The sequence below is a fragment of the Haematobia irritans genome, chromosome 1 (genome assembly GCF_050003625.1).
Source record: "Haematobia irritans isolate KBUSLIRL chromosome 1, ASM5000362v1, whole genome shotgun sequence".
Lineage (NCBI taxonomy): Eukaryota > Metazoa > Arthropoda > Insecta > Diptera > Muscidae > Haematobia > Haematobia irritans.
This window is the reverse complement of record NC_134397.1, coordinates 208,856,339-208,869,932: the sequence shown is the minus strand read 5'-3', so window position 1 is coordinate 208,869,932 and position 13,594 is coordinate 208,856,339. Positions and strand designations below refer to the sequence as shown.

Below are 13,594 nucleotides of genomic sequence, written 5' to 3'. Positions count from 1 at the left end.
AATACAAAAATCGAAAATCCTTTTATCGACTATATAGTTTTTATAAAAATAAATGAAAAAAATGAAAAAGTCCATTTTTTGTAATTTTCAAATTCTATTTTTTTATCTTCGCCCTTATGAATAAGTTTTGCCCGAAACTATTTTTTCTATCTTCTCTTTTTTTTGTTCTGTTATTGTAAGCTTACTTACTTTCTATTCATGAGTATACCTCAGTGTATCTAAAGATATTAGGTTCCAATTATGTCCCAGCACATATAAAACTTGGCAAGTTTCAAATCAAATCATCATCTAACAAAACACAATAGCTTTGAAAATATACCAAAAATATTAACTCACTGCAGCACTTTCTAAAGATTCATTTGGACACTATTCATTGCTATTGAAAGAACAAATTTCAAGAATTTTGAAAATATTCCAGCTGTGCACCACAGGGCTTTTATGCGGCAACATCAAATTTATGATGTGGAGCCTACCACTGGGCGGTTCATTGTGAGTGCATTAGTCTTTATGGTATTATATAGAACTGAATTTTCATTTCATGGTATCCCATTCCATGAAATGATTACCATCACACTTGGCTACGAATTTGTTTTTGTTGATCAATGATCCAATTTGGAAGCATTTCAGTTACCTCGAATCTACCGCCAAAAATCATTCATTCATTCATTTTTCGTTGGTATCAGTTTGGAAGCTGTTCGATTTTTTCGCTTCATTTTTTTTTTTTTTTGGTTCATAGTCATCGAATTATTATTTGGTTTTGACAAAGTGCCAATTGGTTGTTAGATGGTTTGCTGGTAAGAAATACAGATGTCATTTTATCATTTCATAACCCTTTGGAATGCAATAAGCCTGTTATGTATAATAAAGGTGTTTTAAATGTAATGCTCATATAATTGGAAGTAGTTCTACAAATTGGTTTCTATTAACCCTTTGAGTACCGCCTATATCCCCACTTAGTTTATAAATGCTGCGAAACCTCTGAAAGGTTGACACCCTCGGTCGCCTAAATTTTGTTCACATTTGGGAAGTGTCTAGTGATGAGAGGTTAATGAGAGGTTAAAAAATTTCACGAACAATTTTTCAATTAAAATCTTAATTGAGTTTAAAAAAAATACAATTAAAAATTTAATTGAATCAAAAAATGTTTTAATTGAAATAAAAACCAATCACATAAATTAATAGTATTCATTAATTTTTTAATTGGATCAATTAATTTTTTAATTGATACTATCATTTCTGTGATTGAAGACTTTTCAGTTAAAAAATTAATTGGATCAATTAATTTCGTGATTGAATCAAAAAAAAAATTTTTTTGTGTGCACACAGAAAAAAATATCACCAAAATATTTCCAATTAAAAAGTTGATTGGAGTTGACATTTTTTTCAATTAATAAATTAATTGATACAGTACTTTTTAATCAAGATAGGAAGCATTAAGTTAATTAAGTCAATGATTGAAAATTTTTGAAATCGAAATTTTGGTAAATTATTTTTGGCTCGAGTGGCGATCATGATTATGAACCGATATGGAACAATTTTTGTGTGATTGGAGATCGTCTATATATAACTATAGGGGGCTTCAGGAGGCTCCGGAGGTCACATCTGGAGAACGTTTTATATGGGGGCTATATATAATTATGGACCGATGTGGACCAATTTCTGCATGGTTGTTAGATACCATATACCATTATCATGTACCAAATTTCAGCCGGATCTGATGAAATTTGCTGCTCTTTGAGGCTCCGCAAGCCAAATCTGGGGATCGGTTAATATGGGGGCTATATATAATTATGGACCGATGTGGACCAATTTTTGCATGGTTATTAGAGACCATATACCAACACCATGTACCAAATTTCAGCAAGATCGGATAAAATTTGCTTTTCTTTGAAGATCCGCAAGCCAAATCTGGGGATCGGTTTATATGGGGGCTATATATAATTATGGACCGATGTGGATCAATTTTTGCGTGTTTATTAGAGACCATATACCAACACCATGTACCAAATTTCAGCCGGATTGGATGAAATATGCTTCTGTTAGAGGCTCCACTAGCCAAATTTGGGGGTCCGTTTATATGGGGGCTATACGTAAAAGTGGACCGATATGGCCCATTTGCAATACCTACATCAATAACAACTACTTGTGCCAAGTTTCAAGTCGATAGCTTGTTTCGTTTGGAAGTTAGCGTGATTTCAACAGACGGACGGACATGCTCAGATCGACTCAGAATTTCACCACGACCCAGAATATATATACTTTATGGGGTCTTAGAGCAATATTTCGATGTGTTACAAACGGAATGACAAAGTAAATGGGCCATATCGGTCCACATGATGTCTGCGTTGGTACATTTGATGGGCACGAAGTAAATATGGAATGATTACTTCCCAGCAAAAAAAGTGGAAGTTGTTCCACAAACATTTCTTTTGAAGCCCATCCTAGAATCCCCCATCGAGTTTTTCCAACTTCCGATGCAGTCCTTTTGGACAAGTCCACAAACATTTCTTCTAAAGAGCAACGCGGGATCCCCCAATGATTTTTTTCCACTTCCGATGCAGTCCTTTTGGACATGTACACAAACATTTCTTCTAAAGCGCATCTTGGGATCCCCCAATGATCTTTTTCTACTTCCGGTGCAGTCCTTGTGGACAAGTATTAGAAAGAACGCAATCAGGCTATTTTAAGTGCAAATTTTGGACAAAATAATAGAAAACTAATAAAAAAATTAAAAAAAAATAGAAAATCCATAAAAAAGTAAAAAAATAATAATAAAAAAATTAATTTCATCCCCGCTGGGATTTGAACCTGTGCCGTTTGACTTTTTCGCTTCCATGGAAGTTCTTTTGAGAAGGGTTTGCAAATTACGAGAAGTTTTAATTTTTTTTATTGATTTTAATAGGAAAAAATATATTTATACGAAAGTATATGCCGAAGATAAAAAATAAAAACGATACATAACATAAAAAAATATTTTTTTAGAAAAATATTTGATAAACAAATTGCTGCTGGTGAGATTTGAACCTACGTTTCTTATTTTTTTGTTCATACTAATAAAGAACATCTCGAGAAGCAATTAGAATGTTATTCCATGGTGTCGTATTACGATCATATCACAAACATTGGAATTGACCTTTCGACGCATTATGTTCAATGGCGTTTGTGGCTGAGTGTGCTAAGGCGTTCTGTTATGGTGCCAGTAAACCCAGGTTCAATCCCTGGTCGGAGCGAAAAAGTTTTTCAAATTGTAAAAATTAGATAATAGGAAAATAATAGTTTAATAAAACATATGGATGAAAAAAAGTGAAATTGGTTGAAAAAAAAATTTTTTTCGCTTTTTAAATTCCTTCATTCAAATTAACTTCCAGGGCACAACTTCTAAAGCAATGCAAAGGATCCAAAATGGGAGTACTTCCATCCTATGACAAGCCCATGTAAAATTCATTGGAGATTATCCAAGTTTGCACTACTTCCGGATCACAGATTGGGGATCCAAACTACTTTTTTGGAAGCTCTTTTTTTGCTGGGTTATTATTGAAATTGAACCAAAATAGAATGTGTAAAAATATGTGATGTTTGCTTGCACGACATAGTAAATACAAATAAACAATGAATTAGTTTATAAATAAATAAAAACAAATAAATGAAGTTAAATTTGTGTTTTCTTTTCTCAAGTGGCGTCCTTTTTTCGACGACGAAAAAACATTTTTGACGATTACCATAACATTTTAGATCGTGACCATTGTCTTTTAATGGAAACAAAATTCTTTTTTTATCAATATAATAACATTTTAGATGAGGACAATTTTATTTTTCTTAGAACCGTGTTCACTGAGCCAACATGGTTGCAGGTAAAAATGTTATAGGGTCGCCGTAAAAATAGCTTCTATCATATTATTTTCCTCTTCGAATATGATTGAGACAATCATGTATCTTCTCTGTGTACGCACATCTCTTTCAATACAAAGTCGACCATTTTTCATTTTTCCTTTAAATTCAATTATTCGATTTTGGGCACTATCATAAAAATAAAGTTCATATTTTAAGGAGGGTTTATTTTACAATTCAATATTTCATCTTCCACTGTGACTAGCAGTATACCTATCAACACATTACATCATAAAATAATAGTAGTAAATAACCTACCCCAATGTTGGCAAAAGGAATTATGTATATTAAAGACTGCGTTGAAAATTGTGGAATAGGAGCAATTTTTTAGCTTAAGGCAAGTGAACAAAAACACCCATAAAGTTTTTCTTCGTCAATTTACCCTCATTCTCTGTAGTTTATAGTCATTCTTGATTTCCTATGAAACTTGCACCACCGCCATCGTTTCATCATGCTTCGTTGAATTCTTTGATATATGCCGCATATAACGAGGGTCGAATGCAAAAGAGGCTATGAGTATGGGAAACTATTGGTTTATTTTCATAGAGAAACATTAAAGGCAACCCAGTCTATATCTTGTTCTCTCTTCCTCTCGCTCTCTCTTTCTCTCTCTCTCTCTCGGCCTCTTGCACCAAACAACCTGCAAATGGCAATTGTACCACTTGTTTAGTTGCACACACTTGTACATCCAACTCATTCTCATCAGATTCGTACACATCTGAGTATAGGGTATTGTGTAAGACACACGGTAAACAAAAAGTATAACAAGGATCCTGTGCCAATTTCTATAGCGGTAAAAACATGGCAATTGTTTACCATAAATTATTCTCTTCATTTCCTCATTCCAAATATCTTTGTTGTTGTTTTTTTTTTTTTTCATTCTTTAGCTTTTGGTTAAACCTCTCGTTCTTCTTTTTCTATCCTAGCAATTGCATTCCAGATTTTCTACACTGTACAAATAAAATGCAAAATGGAATTGGAGATCTACGTAGAAGTTTTCACAGGTCAACAAAGAAAACGATAAAGGAAGAATATAAGCACGCATAAGTTATATGATTTTCCCAAATTTTTTCTTAATCTTACCATATTGTTTAATATTTTAATGTAAGTTCAAAAGAAGGTTCAATAATATTGGATAATATAGAAATTTGAGTTTTCGATTATTTGTTTAAAGTTCGTTTAGTAAATTTTGGTCACAATCAAAAGTCGATTTGTCGATAATGACCAACACCAAAATTCGATATATCGATTTGACTCTACTAGCAAAACGAAGGTAGATTTTGAAAGTTAGATAAAATCGACTTTAATTTTTTGTAAAAAAATCTATTCTTGAATCCATTATTGAACCACCTTCATATGAAATATCTTTTGGCATCTTTAAATATTTGGCCTCTCCCAAATTTTGAAAAATTTCGATTTTCTAATTCTCATTGCAATCCCTATCACGGTTGGCACTCGAGCCAAAAATAATTTACCAAAATTTTTAGAAAATTTTACTAAAAACTACCAAAAAATCTTATTTTGCAAAAGTTAATTTCCATAGAAAATTTTGTTAAAACTTTATTTCTATAGAAAATTTTTGCAACATTTTATTTCCATAGAAGATTTTATCAAAATTTTATTTCTATAGAAAATTTTGTCAAAATATTGTATTCTATACAAAATTTTGGAAAAATTTCATTTCTTTTTTTATTTCTGTAGAAAATCTTGTCAAAATTCTATTGCTATAGGAAATTTTGTCAAAAGTTTATTTCTATAGAAAATTTTGCCAAAATTTTATTTCTATAGAAAATTTGTCAAGATTTTATTTCTATAGAAAATTTTGTCAAAATTTTATTTCTATAGAAAAGTTTGTAAAAATGTTCTTTCTATAAAAAATGTTGTCATAATTTTTTTTTTAAATTTATTTCTATAGCAAATTTTGTCAAAACTTTATTTCTTTAGACCATTTTGTCAAAATTTTATTGCTATAGAAAATTTTGTCAAAATTTTATTGCTATAGAAAATTTTGTTAAAATTTTATTGCTATAGAAAATTTTGTCATAATGTTCTTTTTATAGAAAATTTTACCAAAAACTTCTAAACAAAAAATCTTGTTGTGCAAAGTTTTATTTCCATAGAAAATTTTGTCAAAATTTTATTTCAATAGAAAATTTTGTAAAAATTTCATTTCTATAGAAAATTTTGTCAAAATTTTATTGCTATAGGAAATTTTGTAAAAATTTAATTTGTATGGAAAATTTTGCCATTTTTATACCCACCACCATAGAATGGTGACGGGGTATAATAAGTTTGTCATTCCGTTTGTAACACATCGAAATATCGATTTCCGACTATATAAAGTGTATATATTCTTGATCAGGGAGAAATTCTAAGACGATATAACGATGTCCGTCTGTCCGTCTGTCTGTTGTAATCACGCTACAGTCTTCAATAATGAAGCAATCGTGCTGAAATTTTGCACAAACTCGTCTTTTGTCTGCAGACAGGTCAAGTTCGAAGATGGGCTATATCGGTCCAGGTTTTGATATAGTCCCCATATAAACCGACCTCCCGATTTGGGGTCTTGGGCTTATAGGAATCGTAGTTTTTTTTTCAATATGCCTGAAATTTTAAATCTAGAGGTATTTTATGACCATAAAGAGGTGTGCAAAAATGGTGTGTATCGGTTCATGTTTTGGTATAGCCCCCATATAGACCGATCTCCCGATTTTACTTCTTGGGCTTCTAGAATCCGGAGTTTTTATCCAATTTGCCTGAAATTGGAAATCTAGGGGTATTTTCGGGCCATAAAGAGGCGGAAAGGAAAGAAAAAAGAGAGGAGGAAAACGGTGAATATCGGTCCATATTTTAGTATAGCCCCCATAAGAACGATCTCCCGAATTAACTCCTTGGGTTTCTAGAAACCGTATTTTTTTATCCGATTTTCTTGAAATTGTAAATATTCTGGTATTTTAGGCTCACAAAAACGTGTATCGGATTAAGTTTTTATCAGTCCTTTTGGTAACGCCTCCATATAGACCGACTGCACTTCTTGAGGGTATAGAAGGCGCACTGATCATGAAAATTGCTTGAAACTCAATGTAAAATTTCCAGATTTTACTTCTCGGGTGAAAATCTACAGATTTACGATTTCAAATCAAGACGTTATTTTATAATTTTCTTGCACACTTACAAGAGATGTTAATGATTCCTCTAAAACTCAAACAAAAATGGTTCTTATAAATCCAGAATCTGATATAGTCCTCATAGGTGAAATTTTTAAATTTATCTTCGGGAAGTGTCCTCAAGTCCTCAAGCCCTCCTGAAATTTCAGAGGAAACCCTAATATTTGGTTCATGGTGGTGGGTATTTAATATTCGGCCCGGCCGAACTTACTGCTGTATATACTTGTTTTTAATTTATTTCTATAGCAGATTTAGTCAAAATTTTCTTTCTATACATTTTTTTCAAAAATTTATTTCTATAGAAAATTTAGTCAAAACTTTATTTCTATAGAACATCTTGTCAAAATTTTATTACAATAGAAAATTTTGTCAAAATTTTATTGCTATAGAAAATATTGTCGAAACTTTTTTTCTGTAGAACATTTTGTAAAAATTTTGTTCTTTAGAATATTTTGTCAAAATTGTATTGCTATAGAAAATTTTGTCAAAATGTTCTTTCTATAAAAAATTATTAAAAATTTAATTAATATAGAAAATTTTTTCAAAACTTTATTTCTATAGAACATCTTGTCAAAATTGTATTTCTATAGAAAATTTTGTCAAAATTTTATTTCTATAAAAAGTTTTGGCAAAATTTTATTTCTATAGAAAATTTTGTCAAAATTGTATTTCTACTGAAAATTTTGCCATCATTTTATTTCTTTCGAAAATTTTGTCAAAATTTTATTACTGTAGAAAATTTTGTCAAAATTTTATTGCTATAGGAAATGTTGTCAAAATGTTATTTGTATAGAAAATTTTGTGAAAATTGTATTTCTATAGAAAATTTTGTCACAATTTTATTTCTATAGAAAATTTTGTCATAATTTTATTTCTATAGAAAATTCTGCCAAAATTTTATTTCTGTAGAAAATTGTGTCATAATTTTATTTCTGTAGAAAATTTTGTCATAATTTTATTTCTATAGAAAATTTTGCCAACATTTTATTTCTATAGAAAATTTTGTCATAATTTTATTTCTATAGAAAATTTTGGCAACATTTTATTTCCATAGAAAATTTTGTCAAAATATATAAAAACTATAAAATATATATAGAAATATAGAACATTTTGACAAAATTTTATTTCTATGTCAAATAACTTTTAGTTGGAAACGACTATTTTTTAAAATCTATCAAAACGTCAAGGATTCTACCAAACAATAAAAAAAAATCTAAGAGTTTTGGTGAATTCTGCCAACTGTCGCAACCGTGCTTCCTATTCGAAAATCGAAAATAACACTTTTTTTAATAGTGATTTTTTCGAGTGTTTTCAGGTACTGCCCAAAGCTAATTTAAATTAAAAAGAACTGAATCCTTTAAAACTTTTCTTTGCATGTAGATTTAAATGTATACCCTGCTCATTAGAGTGTAGAAATTGTATCATTGTTTTTGCTTTTAATGCATATCGCTCTTTTATTGGATGTTAGTCAACAGATTAATGGCCCATTAAGCAAAGCGATCGAATAGGTACAGCAAAGATGTAAAAAATTCTAAAGAGAGGTAACATTAAAGAGACCTTTTGTTTTCAAGGTAATTGAGGTGAAAATTGACAATTAACATTGAAGATTACAAAAATGTATATGAAAGAACTTGTGTATAAGGGGTTTATATCATTTTCCAACAATAGTAACCCAACAAAAGAGAGATTCCAAAAAAGTATTTTAGATCCCTAACTTGTAATCAGGAAGTAGTGCAAACTTAGATCATCTCCAATAAAAAATCATTGCTTCACCAATTTGCTGGGAATTAATACTAATATATCAATAATATTAAAATCCAAAAATGTATACTACTTATATAGTGTAAATACTAAAAATATTTTTTTTATTTTTTTTTTTATTTCATTTATTTCAGATTTCGAAAACTGATAGTTTGGAAATAGATCTTGGAGGTATGTAATTTAGATTTTTATTAGATTCCGTTTTTATTCTACAATTTGTTATCATTTATGAATTTATTTCGCTTAAAAAAATAAAATAAAACAATATATGGCCAAAAGTTCGGCGAGACCGAATTTTAAATACCCGCCACCATGTAACGTATTCAAAAATTTTCTTTGAAAACATCTCATAATGGATATAATATGACGACTTTCGTTGCGAATAAACAATTGTGCAAATTCTGTTAATATCCGGTCAGTGAGAATTGTAGATACTTAGGGTATTTTTCATGGCTCAAGTCCATCAAATAAATATACAGATCCTCACTTAAAAACAAAAAAAAAAAAAACAAGTATATACGGCCGTAAGTTCGGCCAGGCCGAAGCTTATGTACCCTCCATCATGGATTGCGTAGAAACTTCTTCTAAACACTGCCATCCACAATCGAATTACTTAAGTTGCGGTAACGTTTGCCGATGGCAAGGTATCTTAAAACCTCCTCACACCGTCTTCTAAATTGTATGTAAGTCCATACGTGGTATATATTAAATCAAAAAAGATCGATCCAATACGTATATAATTCAGTTTGACAAAGTAGACATAAAATTTTGACAAAATTTTCTACAGAAATAAAATTTTAACAAAATTTTCTATAGAAATAAAATTTTCACAAAATTTTCTATAGAAATAAAAATTTTGACAAAATTTTCTATAGAAAGAAAATTTTAACAAAATTTTCTCTAGAAATAAAATTTTGACAAAATTTTCTATAGAAATAAAATTTTGACAAAATTTCCTATAGAAATAAAATTTTGTAGATTATTTTTGGCTCTAGTGGCTACCATGATTATGAACAGATATGGACCAATTTTTGAGTGATTGGACCAATTTTGGTATGGTTGTTAGCGACCATATACTAACACCACGTTCCTAATTTGAACCGGATCGGATGAATTTTGCACCTCCAAGAGGCTCCGGAGGTCAAATCTGGAGAACGTTTTATATGGCGGCTATATATAATGTTCCATGTTCCATGTTCCAAATTACAACCGGATTGGATGAAATTTGCTTCTCTTGGGGACTTCGCAACCCAAATCTGGGGATCGGTTTATATGGGATCTATATATAATTATGGACCGATGTGGACCAATTTTTGCATGGTTGTCAGAGACCATATACCAATATCATGTACCAAATTTCAGCCGGTTCGGATGAAATTTGCTTCTCTTTGAAGCTCCGCAAGCCAAATCTGGGGATCGGTTTATATGGGGGCTATATATAATAATGGACCGATGTGGACCAATTTTTGCACGATTGTTAGAGACCATATACCAATACCATGTACCAAATTTCAGCCGGATCGGATGCAATTTGCTTCTCTTTGAGGCTTCGCAAGCCAAATCTGGAGAACGGTTTATATGGGGTCTATATATAATTATGGACCGATGTGGACCAATTTTTGCATGGTTATTAGAGACCATATACCAACATCATGTACCAAATTTCAGCCTGATCGGATGAAACTTGCTTCTCTTTTAGGCTCCGCAAGCCAAATCTGGGGATCGGTTTATATGGGGGCTATATATAATTATGGACCGATGTGGACCAATTTTTCCATGGTTGTTAGAGACCATATGCAAACACCATATACCAAATTTCAGCCGGATCGGATGAAATATGCTTCTGGTAGAGGCTCCACAAGCCAATTCTGAGGGTCCCTTTATATGGGGGCTATACGTAAAAGTGGACCGATATGGCCCATTTTCAATACCATCCGACCTACATCAATAGCAACTACTTGTGCCAAGTTTCAAGTCGATAGCTTGTTTCGTTCGGAGGTTAGCGTGATTTCAACAGACGGACGGACGGACGGACATGCTTAGATCGACTCAGAATTTCACCACGACCCAGAATATATATACTTTATGGGGTCTTAGAGCAATATTTCGATGTGTTACAAAAGGAATGACAAAGTTAATATACCCCCATCGTATGATGGAGGGTATAAAAAAACAACAACAAGTACCAATAGAACGGTTTCTGCAGGTCGTTTCGTTTGATTTCTAAAGAGAAGCAAGTCAAAATTTTATTTCTATAGAACATTTTGTCAAACTTTTCTTTCTGTAGAAAATGTTTTCAGCATTTTTGTCTATAGAACATTTTGTCGAAATTTTATTTCTATAGAAAATTTTGTCGAAATTTTATTTCTATGGAAAATTTTGTCAAAATTTTACTTATATAGAAAATTTTGTCAAAATTTTATTGTTTGTATAGAAAAATTTGTCAAAATTTTATTTCTATAGATTTTTTTTTCGAAATTTTATTTCCATAGTTAATTTTGTCCAAATTTTATTTCTATAGAATTTTTTTCGAAATTTTATCTCTATAGAAAATTTTTGCAAAATTTTATTTCTATAGAATATTTTGTCCAAATTTTATTTCTATAGAAAATTTTGTCAAAATTTTACTTCTATAGAAAATTTTTCGAAATTTTATTTCTATAGGATATTTTGTCAAAATTTTAATTCTATAGAAAATTTTATTTCTATAGAATATTTTGTCCAAACTTTATGTCTATGGCATTTTTTTGAAATTTTATTTCAATAGAAAATTTTTGCGAAATTTTATTTCTATAGAAAATTTTGTCAAAATTTTATTTCTATAGAAAATTTTGTAAAAAAAATTTTATATACAAATTTTTGTTAAAATTTTATTTTTTTAGAAAATTTTTCCGAAATTTTTTTTTCTATAGAATATTTTGTCAAATTTAATTTGTATAGAAAATTTGTCAAAATTTTATTTCTTTAGGATATTTTCGAAATTTTATTTCTATAGAACATTTTGTCCAAACTTTATTTCTATAGAAAATTTTGTCAAAATTTTATTTTTATAGAAAATTTTGTCAAAATTTTAATTTCTATAGAAAATTCTGTCAGAATTTTATTTCTATAGAAAAATTTGTCAAAATTTAATTTCTATTGAAAATTTTGTAAAAATTTTATTTCTATAGAAATTTTTTTTTCGAAATTTTTTTCTAAAGAAAATTTTTCCAAAATTTTATTTCAATAGAAAATTTTGTAAAACTTTATTTAGTCAACATTTTATTTTTATAGAAAATTTTGTCAAAATTTTATTTCTATAGAAAATTTTGTCAGAATTTTATTTCTATAGAAAAATTTGTCAAAATTTAATTTCTATTGAAAATTTTTTAAAAATTTTATTTCTATAGAAATTTTTTTCGAAATTTTTCTCTATAGAAAATTTTTCCAAAATTTTATTTCTATAGAATATTTTGTCAAAATTTTATTTCTATAGAAAATTTTGTCAAAATTTTATTTCTATAGATAATTTTGTCAAAATTTTATTTCTATAGGATTTTTTTCGAAATTTTATTTCTATAGAAAATTTTGTCGTAATTTTATTTCTAAGAAAATGTTGTCAAAATTTTATTTCTATAGTAAGTTTTGTCAAAATTTTATTTATATATAAAACATTGTCCGAATTTTATTTCTATAGAAAATTTTGTCAAAATGCTATTTCTTTAGAGAAGTTTGTCAAAATTATATTTCTGTGGACATTTTTTTTTAATTTTATTTATATAAAAATTTTTGTCAAAATTTTATTTCTACAGAAAATTTTGTCAAACGTGTAAAGAACACATTTCATACTGTCATGATAAATCCTTATGTGTGGCTACATCCTTGCAAAACGATTTGGAAAAAGATTCAAATTATGTGATTGTGTTCGCAAGTTTTAATTTACATTTTAATCCCAGGTTAAAGCTATACTAAAATTGACCAAAATTGTTAAAATTGTATCTTATGAAATAAAAATAGCATTCACCCAGAGAAGGAATATGATCACCTCAAACATGTTTTAAGAGCAAAATGTTATTTTTGGATGGTGACCATGTAACATGGTTTTCGCAACCATGTTATTTTCTCGGAAATCATGTATCTGATTTCGGCAAGCAGGTTATATTTAACGAAAAAATAACATTTTAGTGACAAACATGTTACATGGTCACCACACAAAAATATTATTTTGCTCTTGAAACATGTTTGAGGTGATCATATTCCTTCTCTGCGTGTTTGAAGTCAAAATCAGGTATATGAGATTTTCGACATTTACCACTTATCGAAGTCAAAAATAAAGCAAAAATTATTTGAATCATCACTGGATGATATCATATACTACATGTTAAATACTACTTGTAACTACTTTATGATTGTGAGATTTACAGTTTGTTTCTTACAATTCTTTTACTTCACACACCCAGAGAAGGAATATGATCACCTCAAACATGTTTTAAGAGCAAAATGCTATTTTTGGGAGGTGACCATAAAACATGGTTTTCGCAACTATGTTATTTTCTCGGAAATCATGTATCTGATTTCGGCAAGCAGGTTATATTTGACGAGAAAATAACATTTTAGTGACAAACATGTTACATGGTCACCATACAAAAATAACATTTTGCTCTTGAAACATGTTTGAGGTGATCATATTCCTTCTCTGCGTGCAGATGTGCTTATCATAATTCTAAGGACGAACATACGCATTCTCAACTATGAACTAAATCGATTAATGAAGAACTCACTTTATACCACTTTTTGAA

The 13,594-nt window shown here is 29.5% G+C and overlaps 1 protein-coding gene across 1 annotated transcript in view; it reads left to right on the top strand.

Moving 5' to 3' along the window:
- Positions 1-13,594, top strand: part of LOC142222516 (uncharacterized) — a 165,129-nt gene that overhangs the window by 48,207 nt on the left and 103,328 nt on the right. The window contains exon 2 of the mRNA XM_075292687.1: positions 8,951-8,987. The gene's annotated coding sequence lies outside the window, so the exon portion shown is untranslated. The remainder of the gene's footprint in view (positions 1-8,950; positions 8,988-13,594) is intronic.